At 36.2% G+C, this 9,128-nt stretch overlaps 1 long non-coding RNA gene across 1 annotated transcript; it reads right to left on the reverse strand.

The window, feature by feature from the left end:
• Positions 1-7,482: 7,482 nt before the first annotated feature.
• On the reverse strand, positions 7,483-8,494 carry LOC123878410. The gene is made up of 3 exons (XR_006798824.1): positions 8,482-8,494; positions 8,346-8,349; positions 7,483-7,669 (listed from the first exon to the last, which is right to left on the reverse strand). It is a non-coding gene; the product is annotated as an uncharacterized LOC123878410 (long non-coding RNA).
• Between the last annotated feature and the right edge of the window lie 634 nt (positions 8,495-9,128).

The following is a 9,128-nucleotide window of genomic DNA, read 5'->3' on the forward strand; positions in this document are numbered from 1 at the left end:
TGTTATCCGCGGGAGAGTAGGTCCTCGAGTTGGAAGGCAAGCCCTTGTTTCCGGTTAGCCTTAAACGTTGTTGGGGCCCCTTTTAGTCCCAGAGCTGGGCCTGCCTTGGCGGGCGCCGTTAGCTGGGTTGCAGTTGAAATACGTTCGTGTCCCTGTGCCCAGCAACAACGATTGAGACGGTAAGCCGTGGGGTTTTAGTCGGTAAGAGTCCGACATAACCACCTCGCCTCCCCGAGCACGGTGGTATGGTACCATGAGGATTTTCCCACGTATAAAAAAAGCTTAGGTTAGGTGAGGTTCTTTTATTTAATAAACAAAAACACTACAGTTCACCTGTTTTATTACTTTGCCCAAGATAGGGTGGGAATTATTCATAATGGCCGGGAAAAGTGATTAATCATGCTGTTTTAATCACATTGCCCAATTAAGTCGGGCATTATTAATTCAGACCGGACATTATTAATAGTGCCCGGACTTATCAAATTGCCCGTAACATACATAATACATTCGGCAAAAATTAAATATTTTTTTTACTTTTTAGTGTTTGTAGTTGTGATAGCCTAGTGGTTAGAACGTCCGCCTCCTAATCGGAGGGTGGGGGGTTCGATCCCGGGCACGCACCACTAACTTTTCAGCTATGTGCGTTTTAAGCAATTAATCACTTGCTTTAACGGTGAAGGAAAACATCCTGAGGAAACCTGCATGCCTGAGAGTTCTCCATGTTCTCAAAGGTGTGTGAAGTCTGCCAATCCGCATTGGGCCAGCGTGTCAGACTATGACCTAAACCCTTCTCATTCTGAGAGGAGACCCGTACTCAGTAGTGGGGCGGAAATGGGTTGATCAAGTTTGTAGTTATTGAAGTCTTTTTTATTTGATTTTTTTTAGTCTCACGAATGATTTATAATTCCAGTAAACCTCGTTCAAACAGTACAAGTTTTACCCAAACGCAACCACCGACTAAGATCGGGTAGCTACGTTCAGAAGCTCCCCATCTTTTTCTGCCCTTTAGAAATCAAAAGGGAAATAAGAAGTGCCTCGTCATATGAAAATATGGCTATGAGAAGATCTTTACAACATTTGCAAGAAATGAAGAAATTGTTTGGTAAAGATGGCGTTATGTATTTGCCAAGGTTAACTAAACCAGGTGTTTTCGTTTATGGTAAGACTCTTTAGTTTTTAGGCTTCTGTACCCGAAGAGACCCTGTATTACTCCTTGTTTGATAAAAATAAAAAAATAAAAAAATAAATAAAGGTTTATTCAGCTCTCATATACAGAATCACACACAAAAACAAAAAAAAAACAAGAATAACAACAAAGATAAAATCAAACTCGAATATAAATCAAACTCAAAACTAGAAAACACCATTATCCTATTGCTGTGTCTGTGAGCTAAAAGGGCTCTGCCTCAGCAAGATGCTGCAGTATTTGACTACTGCAGCGATGATTTTCAGGCAGAGCCCTGGTGTCACGACCTGACAACGAAACAGTGCATCTGCATATTATATTTAATCACAGATATAAAAAGCAACCAAAAAAGAAAAAAGAATTATTAGTAGGGTAGAAAAGATATTATATATATATTATCATTTATTGTATATACATATAAACATGAGTAGGGTCGACATGTCTTCAGCAAGGAGTACGATTTATTTATTTTTTATCTTTACTGTAGACTTCATGGAGTTATAAGAGGCAGCTTAGCATTATGGGAAACTGGTGTAGGTAGCAGGTATAAGTATAGTGCAGTGCCTGGAAGATCTGGAATGAACCTTAACCCAACGCTTTTTGTTTTTCTAAAACATATTTTTTTATAATTTTTTTAAAAGAAATTGCGGATTTTAATACACGGGCTGGGGGCACAATAAACAGGGCGTTATGTATTTGCCAAGGTTAACTAAACCAGGTGACTTCGTTTATGGTAAGACTCTTTAGTTTTTAGGCTTCTGTACCCGAAGAGACCCTGTATTACTCCTCCTTGTTTGATAAACAGGGCGTTATATATTATTTGCCAAGGTTAACTAAACCAGGTGTCTTCGTTTATGGTAAGATGTTAGTTTTTAGGCTTCTGTACCCGAAAGGACCCTGTTACTAAGCTACTTGCCTATCGATAACCTGGAAGGGGTATGGCAGTTTTTATTAAACCCCTGCTCTTTGGTACGGCATAGTACCGGAACGACAAATTGCTTGGCGGCACGGCGGAACTAGCCACGGTCAAAGACCAGACCAGACCAGAAATTAAAAAAAAATCCCACTTTTTTCATGTAACATCCGTTAGGTCAATTTTTTTCGTATAAAATGTAGCCTATGTTACCCGGACCTTTAAGATAAATAACCCTTCCTTTTAGCTTTGCCGCAGTCGGGTAAAAATTATAAACCCCTGCCGGGAATCGAACCCGGGAACTCTCACTAATAAGACCACAGCGCCAGGGAGGACGTGTCGATTTTCACTTAAAATATCTCGTATTTTTCTTAACTGACTTAATAGTTGGTTTCCAAAATTCATCTATACTAATATTATAAAGACTAAACCTTTGTATTTTTGCATTTTTGTATGTTTGTATTGAATAGGCTCAAAAACTACTGGACCGATTTCAAAATTTCTTTTACCATTACTTAGAGGGATTCTTCCGAATCCGTGTAGGCTATATTTTATCCCGGAAAATAGATAGGAATTTTCGTGGTAGTGTCCACCCGTGCGAAGCCGGGGCGGGTCGCTAGTATTCAACACAGATGCCATCAACAGATCCTATACTTTACATACTGTCAAATATATATCTAGTAAGAAATTTTTACTGAGGCCGCTCCATAAGAGGTTTTTTTAAAATTAAAATAACGAGCATGCGAGTCACCTGTTGTTAAGTGATTACCGCCGCATTTGCAGCACCAGAGGTACCGCCGAAGCGTTGCCGGCCTTTCAGGAATTTGTTGGTGCGCCTCTTGAATAATCCCATGTTGTAAGGTGGGCATTGTATTGGTCACTGAATATTGATATTATGGAAAGGGGTAAGTTTCCAAAATAAAAGACATCAAAATGGAACATATTCTATTTATTTCGGCCTCAAAATAATATTTACACATCGCTACAACAACCGGCAATTTCATTCGGTACAGGCAAATGATATAACTTACACACTAGATACTTATTATAGTTAAAATATTAAAAGTAATTTTAAAAAAATGCATTATTGTACATTCCCATTTTTCACTACAACTGCCAAACAAACAATGGTTCTTTGAATACAGGGATCGCTAAACTCTGTCCACGGAAAGAAGTTAGTATACAATTATCTCTGTTACGTAATTCCATACAAATGACAGAGCCGAAAATCTCATTTGAGTCAACAGCCAGTTATAACCATGTTTTCAAAATTCCATTCAAAAATGTTTTCAAAAACCATTTGAAATTCAATACGTAAACAGCTTCGTTTTTGATTGGTTGGTAACACTATAGCTTCGTTTTTGATTGGTTGGTAACACTATAGCTTCGTTTTTGATTGGTTGGTAACACTATAGCTTCGTTTTTGATTGGTTGGTAACACTATAGCTTCGTTTTTGATTGGTTGGTAACACTATAGCTTCGTTTTTGATTGGTTGGTAACACTATAGTTTCGTTTTTGATTGGTTGGTAACACTATAGCTTCGTTTTTGATTGGTTGGTAACACTATAGCTTCGTTTTTGATTGGTTGGTAACACTATAGCTTCGTTTTTGATTGGTTGGTAACACTATAGCTTCGTTTTTGATTGGTTGGTAACACTATAGTTTCGTTTTTGATTGGTTGGTAACACTATAGCTTCGTTTTTGATTGGTTGGTAACACTATAGTTTCGTTTTTGATTGGTTGGTAACACTATAGTTTCGTTTTTGATTGGTTGGTAACACTATAGCTTCGTTTTTGATTGGTTGGTAACACTATAGCTTCGTTTTTGATTGGTTGGTAACACTATAGTTTCGTTTTTGATTGGTTGGTAACACTATAGCTTCGTTTTTGATTGGTTGGTAACACTATAGCTTCGTTTTTGATTGGTTGGTAACACTATAGTTTCGTTTTTGATTGGTTGGTAACACTATAGCTTCGTTTTTGATTGGTTGGTAACACTGAGATTTTTGTCTCTATCGTTTGTATAGTATACGTAACAGAGAGAGCGCTATACTAAACTCTTTGCGAGGATACAGTAAACTATACGAAAACAGTTTTTTGACGCGTTGAATAATGGCGGAATTATCGCGATTATTATGGCGTTGTTGGGCATTGGCGTTAACTTTAAGGCCCGAGTATAAGTGATTGCTATTAAGTGACAGTAGCTGTCAAATTTCAGTGCTAGGCCCTACAGCAGTGTTAGTGAAGAATGGAAAATAATAGCAAACAAGCAATATTAAAGACGTAATTGTATATTTTGTCATTTTCCGCCATTCCGGTGCCGCATACAGCAAAATAACGGGACAGAATCTTGTGGGAGTTTTTTAACAGCTGGAATATATGTCCCTTTCGGCCTTACCGCAAAAAACTCAAGTAACTGATTAATCTAACTCTCTGTATATTTTTTAATGTCAATAATAATTAATAAAATAATAAAATAAATAAATAAATAATAAATATAATGCGTAAAAATGACTCCTAACGCGCCATTTCAACTTTGTGTCAAATGTCATGTCAAAGTACGATTTAGACTTCGTCTGTGGTGGCGTTAGCTGGCGCGCGTGTTGTGGCTTTTTGGAGTGTTTTTTTGTTAGAAGTGGCCGGTTTTTATGTTCTGCTGGTGTTTATTGGTGTTGGAACTGACTGGGAAGCGGTCTAAAGGGGCGCCGCGTGTATGTCGGCGGGCGCCGGCACAGACGAAGTCTATACTTATACCTTATACATATAGTTTCCCTAACTTGTAAATAACTACAGACTTGACATTGGCTATTCAGTGTAAGGCCAGACGAGAGAAAAAAAAAGACGATTTAAGTTCTTAATTCAAAGGGGAACCGCACTTTTGACATGACAGTTGACACAAAACTAAAATGGCGAGGGAGATATCAAAATGTATGCACCAGGTAAGCGGTCTATATATATATTTTTTTTGAATTCATTAGAAAAATGTGGAATCTTCCCCATTCGCGTCTGCTGGACAATAATCGCTAAATGCAAAGAGTTGTGTCAATTATTTTAGCTGGCAAGGGACTGTATAATTTTTTGTTTGTTAAAAAACCCCCCACAAATGGTAAATAATTAAATTCTCTCTTCTCACGACAGGCACCATCGTCTTTCAAAATAAATGCGTACTGTTATTTCTGCTTCTATGTCAATAATACAGTCAAAATGAAAGCATTTATTCAATGTACAGTCCGACAAGGCTCTTTTGGCACTTGAGTGAGGGCGCAGTTGTAGCTTTATGCCAACACAGCGAACTATCAACATGTGCACTTCTCAAGATGGCGGCTATAGTTCCGATTTTGGCCACGCGCCAAAAGAGCCTTGTCGGACTGTATACAGAGTGATAGACAATTTTATGTATACCTTGATAGGTGATTTTAGGGTGTTGTGATTAGTTCCGATAGTGAAACAATAGAATTTATCGATATCATAATAGATTGTTTTGGCATACAAGCAGAAAGAAACATCCATACTTGACATAATATTAGTTATTAAAAAAAAGGAATTGCCGTTTAACCCGCTTGTTCTGTATTTTAACATTTAACAGCTATCGCTATGCTGTCGCGATCTGTCAAAATAAAGCTGTCATGTTGACAAGGCTGTCGTCCTTTAACTGAAATGCCGTTAAATGCAAAAAAAAAAAACAATTTTTGAATTATCGCTATCAAAAGGTGGGAATTTTCCTTGAGTGGGAAGATTCTTAGTTAGATTATAGGTTGGATTTTCCGCAACAAATCTTGCTTTAAACTAACTCCCCGGTGAGCTAGAAGTTTGAAATATTAAACATAGGTGGAACTGAATGACAATGCAACATTAACTTGTTAGATATATTATTCTTTTCTGTCCACGTTTTTTGGCGATAACTCAAAAACAATTTTTCTCTCTCTCTCGTCTGGCTTTACAAAGATTAGCCAATGTCAAGTTTGTAGTTATTTGTAACAAGTTAGAGAAACTATACAAGTATGGAGCCTGTCTGTGCCGGCGCTCGCCGACACACGCACGGCACCCCCTTAGAGCGCTTTCCAGTCAGTTTTAACAAAAAAACCACTCCAAAAAGACCCGCCAGCACGCCCGCCAGCTAACACCAACACAGACGAAGTCCCAACAATTTTTTGTACTTAACGGCTTTTTAGTCAAAGGACGGCAGAAGAATGTCAGGCTAGCAGCTGTCAAAATGACAGATCGCGACTGTTGCGCGAGAATCGCTGTCAAAAAAAAGTTATATGGAATAAGTCGTCAGTCCATACAAAACATATATACATAACATGAAAAGCAAGAATGCAATATTAATATTGTTCGATACAATAATATCTTCATAAAATGGCACGTTTAAAAAAATATTTTTGTACTTAAAGACGCATGCCAAAAAAAAAGTTTGTACTCGGAAACGCGTGCAGATTGAAAAAAATATATATACTCAAGTAATATAATGAAAAAATTAAACCAAAAAATCGCCTTCCAGCATTCCATACGAAATTATAACTTGAACATTACACGTGTAGAAACAAAAATTATTTTTTTACTTTTTAGTGTTTGTGGTTTTTGAAGTCGGTTTTTTTTAACATTGTACTATATTTATATTTATGAACTCATAATTTTTTTTTCTGACTAATATTCATGATCTTGCTGGTACAGTAAGCCAATGATATATGAAGTGGAACATAGAATTTCAAAACTTCCTAAAACTAGAAACTACTAGAAAAAAAGACGTCAATCGCGTCACAGACAGAATTAACGACCGTTCAAATATAATCTGTATATATTTATTAATATATAATATTATCATTGTTATATAATAATATTGGAAGCGATCTCACTATGTATTGCATTGGTAGGAATTGATAAAGATTTGTTGTTACATGATAATAATATTTAGAAATAATATGATTTTACCAGTGTTGATATAAAATAAAATACAAACATATACAGGGTGTTTGGTAATTAGTATATAATGACGACACGTATTCATGCTACTTTGATCTGATAAACACAATGCTGAAGTAAAATGACGAAATAAAATTATAAAAATTTCCATACAAAATTTTAATTTTTTTTATGTCCAAGTTTTCATGGCCCTAACGTGTCCTAACTCACTGAGATCGTTGGCCTCGGCCTATATAAAGATGGCCAACGATCTCAGTGAGTTAGGGCACGTTAGGATCATGAAAAGTTTGACATAATTTTTTTTTTTTTTCATTTTGTATCGAAATTTTTATAATTTTATTTCGTCATTATACTTCAGCATTGTGTTTATCAGATCAAAGTAGCATGGGTACGTATATATATAATTATATATACTATATATTATATATACTATATATTTATATAATTATATATTATATACTAATTACCAAACAGCCTGTATACATATATGGCTCGCGACAGGTCGAGATGGCAATCGGATTGGGGACGCCCCGCCTCATACCCCGATACCATCATGACCTGTCGCATACTACAGTAGATACTCATAAAATGCGATTCAAATGTATAGACTAGCATAACCCTAGTATGAGTTTGAACGTATCGAAAACTTTCGATGGATGATTGCTACTTTTATTTGATGGATTTATTTTTGTTCACAATTATTTCACATATGAAATTTCGTATCACAAACGCATTAAGTCATAAAAAAAAATGCGAAGTATTACAAGAAAATTTATAATTTAAGGGCCTGTTACACAATCTCCAGATAAACCTCATCTAAACGAATTTAACGAACATTCCGTCATCTAAGAGAAAGAGGCTGCGATCCACGCTCTGGAGCCTACCTGGTCCAAAGGTTGTCCATCGCCATTCAGCGGGGCAACGCTGCCAGCTTGATGGGCACTTTTGGTCCAGGGGCAACCAGGGGTGGTCTTTTTGACGAGTGACGACGACAACTAATAGTAATTTTAATTTATAATTATTAATTTAAGTACATATTGTTAATTTAACGAATAAATATGACATTTCGACAGTTTTCATATTGGGAATCTGTCAAAATGTTAAATTTATCCATTAGGTAAAGTTTTTATGGCGATTGTAAAATAGGCCCTAAGGCGTTAATTTCAAAATTTATTTTCTTATAAACAATTCAAGAAAAGAGTGAAAATTTGCGAACTGTATAACTTTAGTTATCATGTTCGGCTATTATGATTTGCTCTTTGACATGATTTTTCATAATTATGCTACCTATGAAAAATAACATTCGGAATTTAAAATCGTACATTTCTGTTTAGTACTACCGAATATCGATGTTTATTACACAAAGTTTTCACTAGGGGCGTTGGCGATAGAATGTAGATGTATATAGAAACTCGATATCGAAATTCGTTACTGTAAAACTCATACTAGAGGTACAACTTACGAGTTCATTGATTATTTTTTCCTGACAATACTAATATTTAAAACAAAATTAAAATACTATTACATACTAAAAAAAATACTTATTACTATAAAAAAAAGAATATTGATATAAAATTTTGTTTGTTAAAGCGGGTATACATTAAGACAGTGACTGGCGCTGGTATGATCTCTTTTGTAAACACTCTTCAGCGCCAATCACTATACTCTATCCACGGAAAGAAGTTAGTATAGCGCTCTCTCTTTTAAGTAATCCCATACTAATAATAGAGACAAAAAACTTAGCAGGCGCTTACCATTTTGAGTCACCAACCAATCACAAAAATCCGAATCCTAATATCCCGATAATATTATAAATGTGAAAGTGTGGATGTCTGGATGTTTGTTACTCAATCACGCAAAAACGGCTGAACGGATTTGGATGAAATTTGGAATGGAGATAGATTATACCCTGGATTAACACATAGACTACTTTTTATCCCGGAAAATCAAAGAGTTCCTACGGGATTTACTAAAAACCGAAATCCACTCGTGCGAAGCCGCGGGCATCCTCTAGTGTTTAATAATTTTTCTTTGCGCACCATCCCGCGCTCCGGTCAATTCTTTCACCAAAGGTCGCTTGTAAGAGGTTGCTTTAGCAATAAGGC

This window comes from Maniola jurtina, chromosome 26, assembly GCF_905333055.1.
Source record: "Maniola jurtina chromosome 26, ilManJurt1.1, whole genome shotgun sequence".
In the NCBI taxonomy this organism is placed as follows: Eukaryota; Metazoa; Arthropoda; class Insecta; order Lepidoptera; family Nymphalidae; genus Maniola; species Maniola jurtina.